Below are 17,297 nucleotides of genomic sequence, written 5' to 3' on the forward strand. Positions count from 1 at the left end.
GCAATGTAAATTTTATAAGAAAAATTTGATTAATCAATTTTTTTCAAATCAAAACTTTTTTTTTTAAGATTTTTTATTTATTTATTTGACAGAGAGACATCACAAGTAGGCAGAGAGGCAGGCAGAGAGAGAGAGAGGAGGAAGCAGGCTCCCTGCTGAGCAGAGAGCCCAATGCGGGACTCAATCCCAGGACCCTGAGATCATGACCCGAGCTGAAGGCAGTGGCTTAACCCACTGAGCCACCCAGGCGCCCTCAAATCAAAACTTTTTAATGGTTATACTTTCTGATGTTTTGGTTTGGGTCATTATTCTACCAAGATAAATTTTCCTGGATAATATTATACAAAAATATTTTAATAAGATGTTATTCTTCATCTAATTTTAGTTAACAGATTTTATCATGTGCAGTTATATCCTTTCTTGGTTTTATTTTTTGTTAATTATGTGTAGCAAGTTCAATCATTAGGGACCACCAAGCCAAAACGCCACTGGAGTTTTATTGGTAGCATCAAAATAGCTTGCTTTGAGTTGGGTGCTCTCTGCATTTGGGTAACACTTACTGTAAAGTCTGGAGTAATACTCATTTTAGAGAGAAAGAGGGTTAAAATAAACCAGGGAAAGATTTAGAGATCACTAAATTTTAAGTCTCATGTATGAGAATCTCTAAAAGTGAGTATTTCAATAAGTTATATTTTCTACATCATCACACTTTCTTTATGTTAGGAAGTAATGAGTAAAACTTACCCTTTCCAACTAACCCGCATGAAGCAGAAGTCCTGAGTTGAATGAGATGCATAAATCATTTCACTGGTAAAAGAATTTCGGGGGACTCCTAGGTGGCTTAGTCAGTTAAGCATCTGCCTTCGGCTCAGGTCATGATTCCAGGGTCCTGGGATGGAGCCCTACAGGGGGCTCCCTGCTCAGCAGACAGTTTGCTTCTCATTCTCCCCCCTGCGTGTGCTTTCTCTCTCTCTCTCTCTGACAAATAAAATCTTTAAAAAAAAAGGAAAAAAAAAAGAATTCAGATGAATAATTTAACATTGAAACATTGGTGGAACAAGATAGAATTTCAAAAGATGCCCCCTTGGATGGCTGAGCAAAATAATCTCCCAATAGCTATATTCAAATTTTATTAGACCACCATTCAAAACATGTAAGGCTTAGGTTGTTTTTCACCTCTTCCAACATAATAGTGCCATACCTTTCCAAAAAAACATCTCTCATTGTTTAATGACATGAATGGCTTATTGATATTTAATATATGGAGAGAAAAAGGTAATTAAGATAATTAGGGACACCATGAGAAAATATATGAAAAAAATCTTTTCTCAGAAAGACAATAGCTTGAAGGATGAGAGAGAACATTTTAGAATCAGACAGATGTGTGTTCAGGTGTTTATTCCATCGTGTCCTTCGTGCAAGTTGCTCACTCTCTCAGGGCCTCCATATCCCCCTTTATTAAATGAAGATAATCAGTGCTCCTACTTCGCAGGTTCTCGTGAGGATTAAGTAAGATAACATGTACAGAGCACCCAGACCAGTGCAAGTAGTATAACATGTATTTAACAAATACTATTGAACTGAACATTTTAATAGTGTAAGTTTAAATGTTTTAAAAAAGTGAAAGCACTACTGAGGTAGTAGTTTTGTATGAATTGTACGGGTTTGATATGATCACAGACATTGCTCTTTACCTTTTACTATAAACAGGGCCTATAAAATTTAGCCAGTTGCTATAGCCACTGCCCTATGTGTTATCAATACATCTGTATGCTGGCAGAGAGAAACCGTAGAGATTTTTATGCACACCTATTCTGGTAGAACTGATTTCATATTTTAGCTAGTGACTGATACTGAATATTTCTTATACTGTGTTTTTTATTCAATGATTTTTGAATTACCATTCTAAACTATAGAAGATCTTACAAAGTATCTATTTTTGATATTCATTTTTGTAAAATATGAATGTGTTAATTGTACAAATCTTGAGAAGAATCTTTGCTGTCTTAAGTAAATTAGTCAACCTTGTTGCCTAGAGTCAATTTTCAGTTCCACAGTATAGTATAGACTTTCTTAGCCTTTGCATAAATGGGGAATTAGTTTAACATCAAGAAAAACAAATTAAGATGACAGCCTGTTTAAGAAAAAATAATGAAGACTATAGGAATCGACCTAATCTTATAGTTTCTATGTGAATTTATTGTACTCTTGAAGAGTTATAAACAAATATTAGAATCAGAGCTAAATATAAGATGCTCTGAGTGTTTAATTATTCCTTAAAGAGTAATCATGTTGCCACAAAAACTCAATGTCACCTGGAATAGCAGTGAAATATCAATGCCTAATAAGTATATGTTGTAAATAAATCAAGATATAAAGAGCAGATGCCATAAAGGAAAGGAAAAATAAACTACTAAAATAAACAATCGTATTTGGAATAGTCATTTCTAATTATAAAAAAAACCTCACTGATATATTCCACCCTTGAAGGAACCAGTCTGAATTAACAACAGCAAATAATTACAAATTAGAAACGCTAATAAGAAATGCAGATATATTACTTTCAAATTCACACTGTAAATTTAGCTGCTGATAAAAGCACTTCTAAGTAACAGACTTTCATTGCATGCTTTAATAAATAGGTGGGAATCATCTGAAATTAGGTAGACCCATTTGTATCACACAATGTGTTAAAATCTTTAAGAACAGCTTGGTTAAAAGCCTCAAGCAATCTTGTTTACACTATTAGCAAATCCTTGCTCCATAGATCATACAAAAGTAAATTTCAGCCTAGCCTAGTTCAAATTATCATAAATTCTGAATTATATTCAGCATTTTAAAGCTGGAAGGGACCTCAGAGATCTTCCAGTGAAGTCTGTAATAATGAGGTTTTCCTGGCTGTTACATCTAAAACACATTCCATATGTGTAAACAAATTCTAAACATTGTTGACTATTTCCAAAAACGTTACTGACAATGTATTGTTACTTCAGTCTGGTATATCTTTCCAAACCTACTGATAGTTTCACATGATATTCAGAAATGTTTCCTCAGGTTAGTTTGAAATCATAAGCAGTGTGTTGCATTGCTTTTGTTATTTGCTTTATCTTTTTGTTTTCTTGTCCCACTCCAGTTGAGAAAGTTCAGGAGTAATCATCTTCATGCCAACAGTTCGAATAGACAAAATATACCAATAAGATAGCCAACAATTTCAAGAAGTTGCAAGAAGTCAAAACAGAACTATTACACAGGTCTGAAATCACTAGTGGTGGGAGCCACCATGTGGCTTTCTACACACATGAGAGAAAGCTTAGAATTTCACTCCTGTACTCTTTTCTGCTTAGGTGGATTTTATCCTGGGAGGAAATCAGAGACAAACCTGGCATGCAACACCGCTGAACTTTAGCCTGCAATTTCCCAGAAACCGGTTCTCTGCTTACCAGGCCCCCTAACTGGATATTCTCGTCCTCAGAGATTTTTCTGGAACCTTACGGGAAAATTATCAAAATATTGCCATCACTTCTAGGAGAAAAAAAGCGAGGCTTTTGTGATTTGGGCACCATCTGCCCAGTCACCCTGCTCCCTAATGTAACCAACTTTATTTATCCATTCAATAAACAGGGAGCGGCAACCAGGTGCCAGGCATATGCTGTGTTGCCAAGAGGAACACAAAAGAAATGTTAAACACAGTTTCTGACCTCAGAGAGTTTCATATCTGATTGTGGAGAAAAACACAGTTTTGTGAAGCAGCTAAATTACAATGCGTAACAGTGTGCAATGGCACAAATAGGGGACATTTCTGTCATCCTAGAGAGTTCTGTAAGACAGCTCTATGTCATAATCAGAGATAGCAAGATCAACCCGAGAGAAGTGGAGGACTCAGGGTGAAAAGGGAGCTCAGCTCAAATCATAAAAATAAGCTTACATTATGGGTCAGTAACCCAAAGCAGAAATAATTTCTGCATGGAAATCCCATTATGGGTCCAGAGCTCATTTCAGCACTACTTGAAGCCCACATATCAGGGAGAACTTTTCCTCATCAAAAGGATGAGCCAATTAGTATGAGAGACATGGGATATAAGAAGGTAGAAAAATGAAATCAACTAGCTTGTGAACTAACTTATTTGGAGATGCTGCAGAAACAATGTGAAGTGGTATAAAAATTTAGCAATGCCCAAGGAAAAGGAAATAAGAACTAGAGAAAAGAAACAATTTATGGGTTTGCCAGAAATTCTACCTTGCAAACAACAGTTGATCAGCAGACACAAGGTAATGTCTTAGATCTCTGTAAGCTTAGGGTGATTTGTTTGAAAGGGTAAAAAGAAATCTAAACTAAATGAGTGGAAGGGAAAAGGTACTCATGGGAGTAGGAGGGGAATGTTGGAGGGGTTCTGCAGATGAAGTTACTCAACAGCCCCAGAATGTTCGAAAGGCAGAAAGCCGGGGAAGAAAAATTTAAAAGTAAGAAATGTTTCTTAGGCTTTACCTTTAGTATCCAGGGATTACCAAGCACCCCTTAACTTCTACAATTTTAAGACATTGTAACCTCTCTTTCTTTTTTTAAATCACAATATTTGTAGATTTATGCAAAGTATCATCTAGTCTTCTATAAAGACCTTTTTTATTACTGAGTTCTAATCATGATGCTATCCTGGAATATCCAAGAGCACGTAGATCCTGGAAACACCCCCTGACCATGTTTTCTGTAGTGACTGCAGTTTTAAAAGGCAACTACAAGGGGTACCTGGGTGGCTCAGTGGGTTAAGCCTCTGCCTTCAGCTCAGGTCATGATCTCAGGGTCCTGGGATTGGGCCCCACATTGGGCTTTCTGCTTAGCAGGGAGCCTGCTTCCCCTTCCTTCTTTGCCTGCCTTTCTGCTTACTTGTGACCTCTGTCCAAAAAAAAAAAAAAAAAAAAAAAAATCTTAAAAAAAAAAAAAAGGCAAATACAAGGCCCAATTGGTTGAATTAGAATCTTCACAACCGTAAATCAATGTTTACATATTCATCACAATCCCTGGAACAGATGACTGATGAGGGAATTTGGGTTACATTTTGTTTTTTGCATGTTTCTAATGCTACTTAAAGAACTTTTAAGAATATGACAAATTTTAGAGCTCAAAGAGTGTGAAGGTGCAATTTAGCTCAAGATACTAATTTTAATATATAAAGAGCCGAGGCCTAAAAAATTTAAGTGACTTCCCAAAAGGCAGCTCAATGGCAGCTCTGTGTATCCTACTTCCTTGCCCAAAAGTCCTATTTTACTTTACTGTGATATTACCAATGATATTAATTTTAGTAGCCAATACGTTAGAAACAGTTCAACTCTCAGGTGTAATCTTGGCTATTTAAATTATGTGTGACCCCAGTTAGAGTTGTCAAATTTTTTTAGCAACAAAATGTTTATGTGTCCCAAAATACTACCAAGCATTTTTATAAATCCATGCTCATTTTTTTTTAGTTTCTGTCTTTATCTAGAGAAGCAAAATTTAAGGATGGATGATCAGATGCAAATGATTGGCCAACACAGACAAAAATAGATCTAAATTCTTCCCCTTGGGGCAGGCTGTTTTACTGGTGGCCCCTAAAACATCACAGCTCATAACATGCACATGCTTGGGTATCGTCCTTTCCCACTCTAGGCTTGGCCATGTGATTTGGTTTAGCCAATAACCCAATGGTAAGTGTGACACAATCAGAAGTGTGATGAAACCCAAGCTAGAGGGAAGACTGTTGGAGGAAAGACCCTGGGAGATGAGGAGCCATCTTGGATGTTCCAGCCCTAGCAAACTCCTAGTTGAATACAGCCACACGAGTAACCTTATAGATCTTAAGCATTTACCACAAAAAGAAAAAAAAAGTTTACTACTTTAACTATGTGAAGTGATGGGTATGTTAATTACTTGATCTTGGTAACCATTCTTCAGAAGAGTTAAGAAAAGAAGACTACCCAGCTGAGCACAGTCAAGCCAAAGTTGCTGCACCCTGACTCACAATGTGATCAAATGTTATCATGATAAAATCTTAATAGTATAAAGAAGTGTTTGTTTTCCTAAACTACAGTTCTGAAGACAATCCAGAATGCCAACTCCATATTTTTTAATGGCTCTGTTCCTTAGTTTCACTAGAAGGACAACTCTGATATTTCCTATTGAAGGAGAAATAGAGATAGAATGTTTCTTTGAACCAACTAGTACTTTCGGACTTTATTGGATTTTTTAAACTTTATGGAATTTTAAGAATTATAGGAACTCAAAAGGGACTTAGAGCCTTTAATAAACATTTTTAAAAGTTAACATTAGCCTCTATATTCTAGTGAAGAAAAGAAGAATGATCTTTTTTTTTTAAATTAACATATAATGTATTATTAGCTCCAGGGGTACAGGTCTGTGAATCACCAGGTTTACAGATTTCACAGCACTCACCATAGCACATACCTTCCCCAATGTCCATAATCCCACCACCCTCTCCCTACCCCCCTCCCCCCGGCAACCCTCAGTTTGTTTTCTGAGATTAAGAGCCTCTTATGGTTTGTCTCCCTCCTGATCCCATCTTGTTTCATTTATTCTTTTCCTACCTCCCAAACCCCCCACATTGCATCTCAACTTCTTCATATCAGGGAGATCATATGATAATTGTCTTTCTCTGATTGACTTATTTCACTAAGCATAATATCCTCTAGTTCCATCCATGTCGTCGCAAATGGCAAGATTTCATTTCTTTTGATGGCTGCATAGTATTCCGTTGTATATATATACCACGTCTTCTTGATCCATTCATCTGTTGATGGACATCTAGGGGAGAATGATCTTGAGGAGCAAAAGTCTCAATACATGTACTTTTTGCCTCAGAATACACTATATTCCATCTGGCTAATCATCACTTTCATTATTAGTAGTCATTTGTATGGTTCTTCCATAGTCATTTGAATTGCTCATGTACAGTTCTGTTCATCATTTTCTTCTCTATATGGCTTCATTGTTTTAGTTGTCCTTTACTTATATGTAATCCCAAACTAAGAACAGGGAAATAAAAGATAATATTTCTTGGGGCGCCTGGGTGGCTCAGTGGGTTAAGCCGCTGCCTTCGGCTCAGGTCATGATCTCAGGGTCCTGGGATTGAGCCCCACATCTGGCTCTCTGCTCAGCAGGGAGCCTGCTTTCTCCTCTCTCTCTGCCTGCCTCTCTGCCTGCTTGTCATCTCTCTCTGTCAAATAAATAAATAAAATCTCTTTTAAAAAATTTTTAAAAATGATATTTCATTATAATTTTGCTCTTATTAAAGCCTTAAAGATATCTGATGTGAGTTATATTATGTTGTTTTTCAGAATTTAAGGCAACTTCTAAAGTGATTTAGACAATGAAACTATTATAGGCAATCTTCCAAAAGGCTTATGTGGTCAAGCAAATTGGAGAAATGCTCTGTATTCTATAGATTTAAGATTAATATATATTCAAGACTCTGATGAAGAAACCATATTAATTTTGTTCAAATTTACATGGCTATAGAATTGGGTATTTTTTGCACCCTAGCTCATAATTGTTCAACAAACAATGTGTTTTCAGGGATCTTAAAATTGTAAAAGTCAAGTGGACCTCTTTATTTTATTCTGGCAAAATTATCTTTTTCAGCTGTACTTTAGGGGTAAATATTTATTGAAAGTTCTATCTAAGTCCCTTTTGAGTTTCTTTAATTTTTTAAATTCCATAAATGTTAAAAAAAAATCCAATAAAGCTTGAAAGTACTAGTTGGTTCAAAGAAGAAACATTCTATCTTTATTTCACCTCCAATAGGAAATATCAGAGTTGTCCTTCTAGTGAAACTAAGGAACAGAGCCATTAAAAAATATGGAGTTGGCATCCCAGATTATCTTCAGAACTGTAGTTTAAGGAAAACAAACACATCTTTATACTTTTAAGATTTTATTGTTATAACATTTGATCACATTGTGAATCAGAGTGGAAACTGGGAAGCAACTTTGGCTTGAGATCAAGACTCTCTTTCATGTTGTACTGACTGAGCCAGCCAGGAGCCCCCTTTATAACCGTATATAATACAGGGACTGTGGATTAGATAATAATATGTCATTGAGTTAAATTTTCTGATTTGGAGACTCAGAACACACACTAAATTATTTAAGGGTGAAAGGGCACAATTTCAATGTATTTTCAAATACTTGAAGGAAAATATGCATGTATGTATAAATATAGAGAGAAATAGAAGAGATTGATAAACTAAATGGGGCAACAAAAGTAATTGGGAAATTTAGGTATATGTTGTATAGGGGTTCTTTACACTATTCTAGTAAATCCTCATAATTTTGAAACTATATCAAAATGTATTTTTTTAAAGTCTCACTGTAGCTAAAACTAAGTGTTCTCAAATTTCTCACCAAAAATGTAATGCTGGGCTATAATCTGATTCAGAGTAATCAAGACAATATATGTTAAAAAAAAAGATTTGGAATCTATTATGCCAATTTTTTAGATATAAATATCTTTATGGATGGTAATTATACACTTGAGAGTTGAACAGTATAGGTTAGACCAATTACAAATATTCAGTGACATAAAGATTATTTCTTTTTTGATGAAATAAAACCAAGAAAACATATAAAGTACCATTTTTGAAAATCCACAAAGAGGTCATAAATTCAAGATACATAAGAAGTAAGTATGTGATCTGAAGTCAGAAGACACAAATTCAAATTTATTTCCCACAGATGTGGGGGTATTGAGTCAACTAGCCTTCCTGAGCAACAGTTTCCTAATCTGTAAAAAAACATCTACTCATAATACTAGCCCCATTAATGAGAAAAAAGTTAGTAAAAAAAGAAAATTGATGACACATTGCCTTATGTGGAACAAACAGAAACTCTCTCAAGCATAGTATCTCAGCCATGCAAATATCATGTTCTAGCCATCTCATACATGCTGGTTAGTTCCCAAGTTGTTGGACCTAACAAGAGATTCTTTATAAACTGTGAGGCGAAAAATGAAGCATGAGAAATATGTTTCCTGATGATGAGGGTGGTGTGAGAGGTGAAGAGAAACAAGTGAAAGAAGTTCTAGTTCATAGGATCGTCCTACCAAAGAATTATCAATAAGGATTCCAGATATTTTGACCTAAACATCTTTTTGTGCCATGACCCTCCTGTCTTTGGATTTTTAAAATCTTATCCCTTGAGATTAATTTGGAGCAACATTTCAGATCATACATTTTGTAAAATTACGTAAATGTTCTTTTTCTGACTACTTTATGCATCTGAAACCGTCCTTTAATGGCTTTTACACAAGAAATACAAGTTGTTGCGATGTGAAATCCTTAGATCACAATGTTATCCTTTCAAAATTCTTAGATATTTTTCACTGTTTCAGAATATTTGCAGGAACAATATCCGAAGCTATCTAGATACATTTTTCCTTTGTGAATAATCTTTTCTTTTCCCTTTCCACTTATTTGGATACTTAACAGGTTTTTGTTTTGTTTTTTGTTTTTTTATTTTTTTTTTTAATTCCAGTGTAGTTAACATACAGTGTCATGTTTCAGGTGTACAATATAGTGACTTAACAGTTCTATAGATTGATCACTGCTTATCATGATAAATGTATTCTTTAATCTCCGTCACCTATTTTACCCCCCCCCCCACTCAGCTCCCTTCTGGTAACCATCAGTTTGTTCTCTACAGATGAGAGTCTGGTTCTTGGTTTGTCTCTCTCCTTTTTTCCTCTGTTCATTTTTTTGTTTCTTAAATTCCATTTATGAGGGAAAGCATAGGATATTTGTCTTTCTCTGACTTATTTTCCTTAGCAATATACTCTCTAGCTCCATCCGTGTCTGTGCAATGGCAAGATTTCATTCTTTTTTATGGCTGAATAATATTTCACCACACACACACACACACACACACACTCACGCACACACATCTTCTTTATTGATTCATCCATCACTGGACACTTGGGCTGCTTCCATAATTTAGCTATTATAAATAATGCTGCCATAAACAGAGGGGTGCATATATTCTTGTGAATTAGTGTTTTTGTATTCTTTGGGTAAATACCAAACAGAGCAATTACTGATCAGAGGGTAGTTCTGTTTTTAACTTTTTAAAGGGAACCTCCATTCTGCTTTCCACAGTGGCTGTACCAGTTTGCATTCCCACCAACAGTGCACAAGGACTCCTGTTTCTCCACATCCTCTCCAACATGTGTTTTTTGTGTGTTTTTATGTGTAGCCCTTGGGACAGGTGTGAGGTGGCATCTAACTGTAGTTTGGATGTGCATTTCCCTGATGAGGAATGACATTGAGCATTCTTTCATGTGTCTCTTGACCACCTATATGTCTTCCTTAGAGAAATGTCTGCTCATGTCTTCTGCCCATTTTTAATTGGGATTATTTGTTTTGGGGGTGTTGAGTTTGTATACATTCTTTATATATTTTGGATACTACCCTTTATATGATACATCATCTTTTCCCAGTTAGTAGGTTATTTCTTAGATCTGTTGTTTCCTTTGCTGTGCAGAACTTTTTGTTTTGATGTAGCCCCAATAGTTTATTTTTGCTTTAGTTTCCTTTGCCTCAGGAGACATCTAGAAAAATGTTGCCATGGTCAATGTCAAGGAAATTACTGCCTGTGCTCTCTTTTAGGATTTTTATTTTGTCTCACATTTAGGTCTTTTTAGGTCTTTTTTTTTTTTTTTTCCTTATGAAACCCTTCACAAATTTTTGTGTCATCTTTGTGCAAGGGCTGTGATAATCTTCTGTGTATCATTCCAATTTCAGTGTATGTGACACAGAAGTGAACCACATTTAGGTCTTTAATCCATTTTGAATTTATTTTTGTGTATGGTTTAAGAAAGAGGTCCAGTTTCATTCTTTTGCAAGTAGCCATCCAGTTTTCCCAACACTATTTGTTGAAACTTTTTCCCATTACATACTCTTAACTCTTTTGTTGGAGATTACCCATATGATCGTGGGTTTGTTTCTGGGCTTTCTACCTCATTCCATTGATCTAAGTGTCTGTTTGTGTGCCAGTACATACCATTTTGATTACTACAGCTTTGTAGTATAACTTCAATCTGGAATTGTGATACCTCGAGCTTTGTTTTTTGTTTTTGAGATTGTTTTGGCTTTTCAGTCTCTTTTGTGGTTCTATACAAATTTTATGATTATTCTAGTTCTGTGAAAAATACTGTTGTTTATTTTGATAGGGATTGCATTAAATGTGTAGATTGCTTTGGGTCATATAGACATTTTAACAATATTTGTTCTTCTAATCGGGAGCATGGAATATTGTTCCATTTGTGTTGTCTTTAATTTCTTTCATCAATGTTTTACAGTTTTCAGAGTACATGTACTTGACAGTTTTTAAATTATTAGTTAATTACCTTGGAATTCAAAACTTTTTCTATATGAATTTTGTAGGTTACATTTTTATGTACATTTTGAATTTAGTCATGTCACTCAAATCTGCATATTCAGGTCAGTCAGATTTTTGTCTATTATATCTTTATTTACTGCTCCTGCATTGTGTTTTAGTTCCTTCTTTAGGAATATAAATTAGTCACATATTAAAGCTCCCCTTTAGGTCTTATGAACTATCATGTTCTCTTTCATAATTTTAATCTCTTTACCCTCTTCTTGCACATTTTAAAAGAGCATCTCAAATCCATCTTCCATGTCACTGATTCATGCTTCTGTGTTATCATTACTATAGTTCAGTATCCTCAGAGCCTTGTAAAACATGGGCTTGAATTTTCCTGTTATACATTTAGTTTTATTGAAATTTTTCTTTAGCTTGTCTATCTCTGTTTATAATTCAATTTGTATTCTTTACTCCTGACTAGTCCTGCCTGATGGAGGCTCATTCTTCTTGGATTTTATTGAGAATAGTAAGTACATTCCAGAATGTTCTCTTGAGTCTTGTAAGACATTAATTTTAGAGATATACTCTTCCCTTGGGTCTTCAGAGTGGTATTCCATAATAGGTTTTGGTTATTTAGTGTTCTGCTTTGTTTTTGTTTTTGTTTTCCCTGTTACAAATTATTGAATGGGCATTTCTTGAATTCATTGATTCTCAGCATATAGGATGGCTCAATTACCCTAAATCACATTCTGATAAATCAGTGACAACAAAATCTTCATGAAATTCACACTTACAAAATTGATGTGTCCAGATTGTAATATGACTCTCAGTTTCTAGCAGGTATTCATTCAACTGAGGTGGTGATTTCTCTTTTACTTCCTGCTTGGGCCTCTGAAACTGGAAGATATAATAGACAGCAACCAGAGTCCCTCCATCCACTGTATCCAGAATATTTCTGTCACTGTCTTCAGAGCTTTGTTTTTGAAGAAAAAAGCAGCCAGTATACAATAAGCAATCAGGGGTCTCCTCCATAGGTCTTGCCCAGCTGTTTCTGAAAGATGCTTTTTCTGAAGGTGAGAAAGATGGCAAATGGGAAAGTGGGGGAGATTTGCAAATAAGCTTTAAATACATCAAAAATCAGCATATGAATCATCTTTTTCATTGGTTGGTATATACTCTGGATATAGACCCATGGGAAGAAACACAAGGAAACCATAAAGTGTCTTCCTACCTTTTTCAGGTGTGAAATGAAAACTGAAAATGCCAAGGAAATTGACCTATTATTGGTTAATGAAGTTCCTCCCAGATCTATCCTTGTATTTTTTGAGCTTTGATCCCATGTTTTGTCTTTTTAGTGTTTTCTTAAGTAGTTTAAGACAAACTAGCAAAAGTGGTGTATATTAGGACTACTTTGAATAAGTTACTTGAGATATTTTTTCACTACTAATAGCCTCATAAAAGTTTTTAAGACATTTCCCTCATAGTAATAACTAATAAACATCATCTGGTAAACATGCTCAATACCATAAACCTTCCAAAATCTTAATGTTTCTACACAGCACAAGATACTTCTATGATTCTAGTTTGTATTGAAAATTCTATTGACCTCCATTTTTTGTCTACTTCTTTACTTTTTTCAGAAACCTAGCACTTTTCAGTCATGATAATTTCATTTAGATCAACTATCCTTTGAGTATATTCATTTATTATTCTTCCATTGAGTTACTCATGCAGTAAACATTTATTAAGTTGTTATTATATGCTAGGCACTGTGATAGACCCTGCAGATACTGCCTCCAAGAACTTATGATGTAATCATGAAGACAGATGACAAAACAAATCTTTGCACTGTGCTGTAATAAATCTTTCTGAAGGTATACATCTTGTGAAAATATCTAAATAGTAGTATCAACTAGCATTTTGTTTTAGTATGCGTAGGTTGTTATTTTTATCCAAAATTTCACTTTGAGCATTATCTTCTGTGGCTACTTTGTTTAATTCAAATCACTTTAATCAGCATTTAACAAATATCTACTGTGAGCAAGTTACCACACTCTGCAAGGTATAGAATGTAAAACTAATTAGGTTAAAACTTGAATCTTCAGAGTATTTAGCCTAGCGAAGTCTTAGTCTTTTCAACCTGCTATAACAAAGTATTACAGACTAGGTAGCTTATAAATAACAGAAACTTATCTCTTATGGTTCTGGAGGCTGGAAGTCCAAGGTCAAGATACCAGCATGGTTACATTTTGGTGAGGACCCGCTTTTCAAATCATAGCTGGTGTTTTCATATAGGGCAAGGAATGTCTGTGGAATCTCTTTTATAAGAACCCCAATTCCTGAAATGTTAGGGTTTCAACATTTTATTGGGACACAGACATTTAGAACATAGCAGGGGGCAATACAGACTAACTATAATCCATTTTCAATGAAGCCCTCAAAGTGTTAGAGAAGTACAGTAGCACAGAAATTACAATAAGAATGACCCTTCATTAAAGAGTAAAAATATTCAGTTGGGCCATATTGGATATGATAATAATCAGTATCTTATTGAGAAATTTCTATATGCTAGTTATTATAACATAATATTCTCTGTACATTATCTCTAATCTTGGAAAATGAAAATATTTTTAACTTCCCATTATCTATATCAGTTCAGAGGTCCTATCAGAAATTCAATGACATGTATTTGAAACTTTGCTTGAAAATCTTTATGCCCATTTCTTGGCAGTGGGGCGAGGGAGGTGGGTAATGTTAGGTGATTCAGTACTGAGAGAAAGACAGGAAGGACCACGATCTGCATTAAATTTAGCTCCTTCCACGGATTGCATTGCCTATCTTCTTGGCTCATAGCCACATATAGACATAAACTTTCCAACCAGTCTGCAAAGTCATGAAGAAATAGTTTGAGGACTGTAAATGAAGTGTAATCCTCTCCTGAATTGTATACATCTTATCTCTAAAAGAATTTAACCAAGATAAACATATTAAATTTGTCTCCAAAATATAAAGTTGACAAATGTATTCCATGTAAGAATTAAAAATATAACTTAAAAACAACAACAACAACAACAAAAACAACTCAACCAACTGAAGAGATACTAGTAATGGCCAGAATTGTGGTTGGTTCAGATTCCTAAAAGACACTATCATTTTAAAACCTCAGATAAGCCTCAGATTCTCTTAGCAGTGGATGATGATTCTGTTCCATATGTAGAAAACTGAAACAGAAGTATGCAGTTGGAAAGGAGAAATTTGATCTAGGATACAAACTTACAAAACTTGCAAGTGGGGCAGAGGGTTGATCCCTTAGTTCTTGATTACATAAGAACAAGTCTGTTGTGATACCTAGATAAGTAAAAAATTACCTAATATTTCGGAAGATCATTTTAGAATATGGCCAACATTGAAAAGTTTAGTTTTGTCATGGAGTGTAATTTAAGAGGAGAGCAAATTGCTATTATGGACTGATTCAGAAGAAATGTATCAAGCCTGTGTTTCTGTTTAGGTGTGTTTGTTTTTCCTTACTGAAATAAAATATTGCCTATTACGATATCATTTCTCAGGTTTATTACCCACTGCAGGTCACTCTGAGTCAAAGTTCATTTCCATTTCCTTCTAAAGGTGTCACTTGTCCTTCTTAAAAAAAGATTTTCCATGGGAAAAAATCAGTGAATTAAAGCTTGGTGTGGTTGTTTAATAGTTAAAGTAATTGGGAGAGGACATTTAAAATATTACACCCCCCCCAGCTGTTGGAGGAACATGAAAATGGAGAATACTATTGTGTTTAAGAAGTGATTTTCTTTAAAAAGAAGAAAATTTTCTTTCAAATGATTACTAACAATGTGATATTTCTTTTGTCTTAAATTCTACTGAAAATAACCTTGAAAAATTGTAAAAATAATCTTGGAAGCTCCTCTTGGTTTGTTCTTTTCATCGTATTGAGCTATTGAGAATTAGACAATTTGGTTTCACTTTCTGCTTCCTTTGAATTAGAAGGAGTCTGTTTTTCCATTTCAACTCTGTATGAGAACTGCTAACACCATTAATCTCTTTAAGGATTATTCTTACCTCCAATTTGTTTACAAAACGTTAAAATAAAATAAACACTGTTGTAAAGGTCCTCTCTTCTTATCAGGTTATATTTAGGGAATCTAAATTTAGTAATATTTGGAGAGCAGAGGTTCCATTTCCCTTAAAAAGACACTGATACTATGATTTAAAAAAAAAAATGAATAAGCTATGTTCTTAAGAAGCTTATTTATTTTACCTAGTGAAATGTATAAATCAAGCACTAGTTCAAAGTAAGATAAAGTTATTTAATTGCAACTTCTGTAAAATCCTTTGGTTTGTCTGTGTGACTGCAGTAGCAGTTTTTAGGCAACACACTGGTATATAGATTGGAGGTGGCCATCAAGCATTTTGGATTGGGGGAAAATTTGTAAATTAGGTAAGATCTTACTAAATTGTATGTCAATTACCCCACGAACTAATATACCGCATATGCTGTTATGAATGCAGATATATGGAAATATGCATGTTTGGCACTAATTACAGAGAGAGGGAAAGAGAAAGAAAAAATGTAGAAATATCTTTCAGAGTTATTGGAGAATTTTTCCTAAGCCATTTAAAACAGTATTGAGAACCCGATGCTGCCACTTTCAAAGTGTTCAGTTTCAAGACCCTCCAAAAGACAAATATTAACTCTTTTTCTTAGGATACTAGGCCATATATATATATATGTTTCTTTAAAACAGTAAGTAATCTTGTTCCTGGAATTATTTAACTTGTGTATTTCTTTAACACAGCAAAATGAAAGAGAACCTAGTCACCTGTGAGTGGGAAGACAGTCCAGACTAAAGCCCCAGCTTAACTGTGTGAAACAGCAGTCCAAAGACACAGTGAAAGGGGGAAACCAGAACACAAGGGTTCGCCAACTTGAAACACGGGTCCGCTCAAACTTTGTGTTTGCTTTGCTTTTGGCCTTGGGCTTTTATTCAGTTAAACATTCAAATTCCTGGGAAAAACTAAAACAAAAACAAAAGCAAAAAACACCAGCTCACTGCACTTCTGCACCTCAGTCCTTTGGGGGTTAAAAAAGAAGATGAATGTAGCTATGAACTCTGTTCATCTTCAAACTAATGGACTCACCCTCCCTCCCCCATCACTCTTCTCCCCCCCCCCTTCCGCATAGCACCCTTTGTCCACTTTTATGAATTAAAACATGCACACACACTTGCACACACAGGGAATCCTGCCCATTAATTAAAGGACTTGTCAGCCCCAATCCTAGATTCTTACAGTGCAGGAAATGTCTCTCCTTTTAAGTGCAAAACCATAACATTACCATTTCCCCAAGTGCTCTCTGTTTTAGGCTGCTTTCCTAATTAGAGGGATGATAACAGCCCTGCTGATTGGCATTATAAAAGCACTAGTTTGGCTTCATCTGTCCCAGGTGTGCTGTGTAATTTTTTCTTCTCACCGTTTCAGAGCACTACCTCTCTCCTTCATTGTTCCTTAAAGTTTTCATCTGAGGAATTAATACAGATAAAAAGACATTAGAAAAGAAGCGCCACTGCCAGAGCTCATCACCGAAACCTTTTATCAAAAGTACAAACTATACAAGTTAGAGGATTTTTTTTTTTTTACCCTTTTGTTTCTGAGGGTTAAGGGGATGGGGGGTGGTAGTGTGGGGAGGAGAGGAGAGGAGAGGCTGGGGGAAAAAATACAGCTCTGTCAATGGACTGAATGCGCCATTAAAACTGGCGTCACTACAAAGGTTAGAGCAGATCTAACTGTCAATACAGTGAGTAGAGTGGAGTCCGGTAAGGGGGAGCTTTGGTGAGAGAGAGATACTTTGATATTTTGGAATGTTAGAAGGGTGAATGTGAAAAATTGGAGGTTGGGGATCTAATTACCCAACCATAATTGGG

General features: G+C 35.2%; 1 non-coding gene across 1 annotated transcript; it reads right to left on the minus strand.

Annotated features, from left to right (window-relative positions):
- Positions 1-10,698: 10,698 nt before the first annotated feature.
- On the minus strand, positions 10,699-10,806 carry LOC123390125. Its single transcript, XR_006604750.1, has one exon. It is a non-coding gene; the product is annotated as a U6 spliceosomal RNA (small nuclear RNA).
- Positions 10,807-17,297: the final 6,491 nt, after the last annotated feature.

This window comes from Mustela putorius, unplaced genomic scaffold (assembly GCF_011764305.1).
Source record: "Mustela putorius furo isolate JIRA1106 unplaced genomic scaffold, ASM1176430v1.1 tig00537227_pilon_pilon_pilon, whole genome shotgun sequence".
Classification (NCBI taxonomy): domain Eukaryota; kingdom Metazoa; phylum Chordata; class Mammalia; order Carnivora; family Mustelidae; genus Mustela; species Mustela putorius.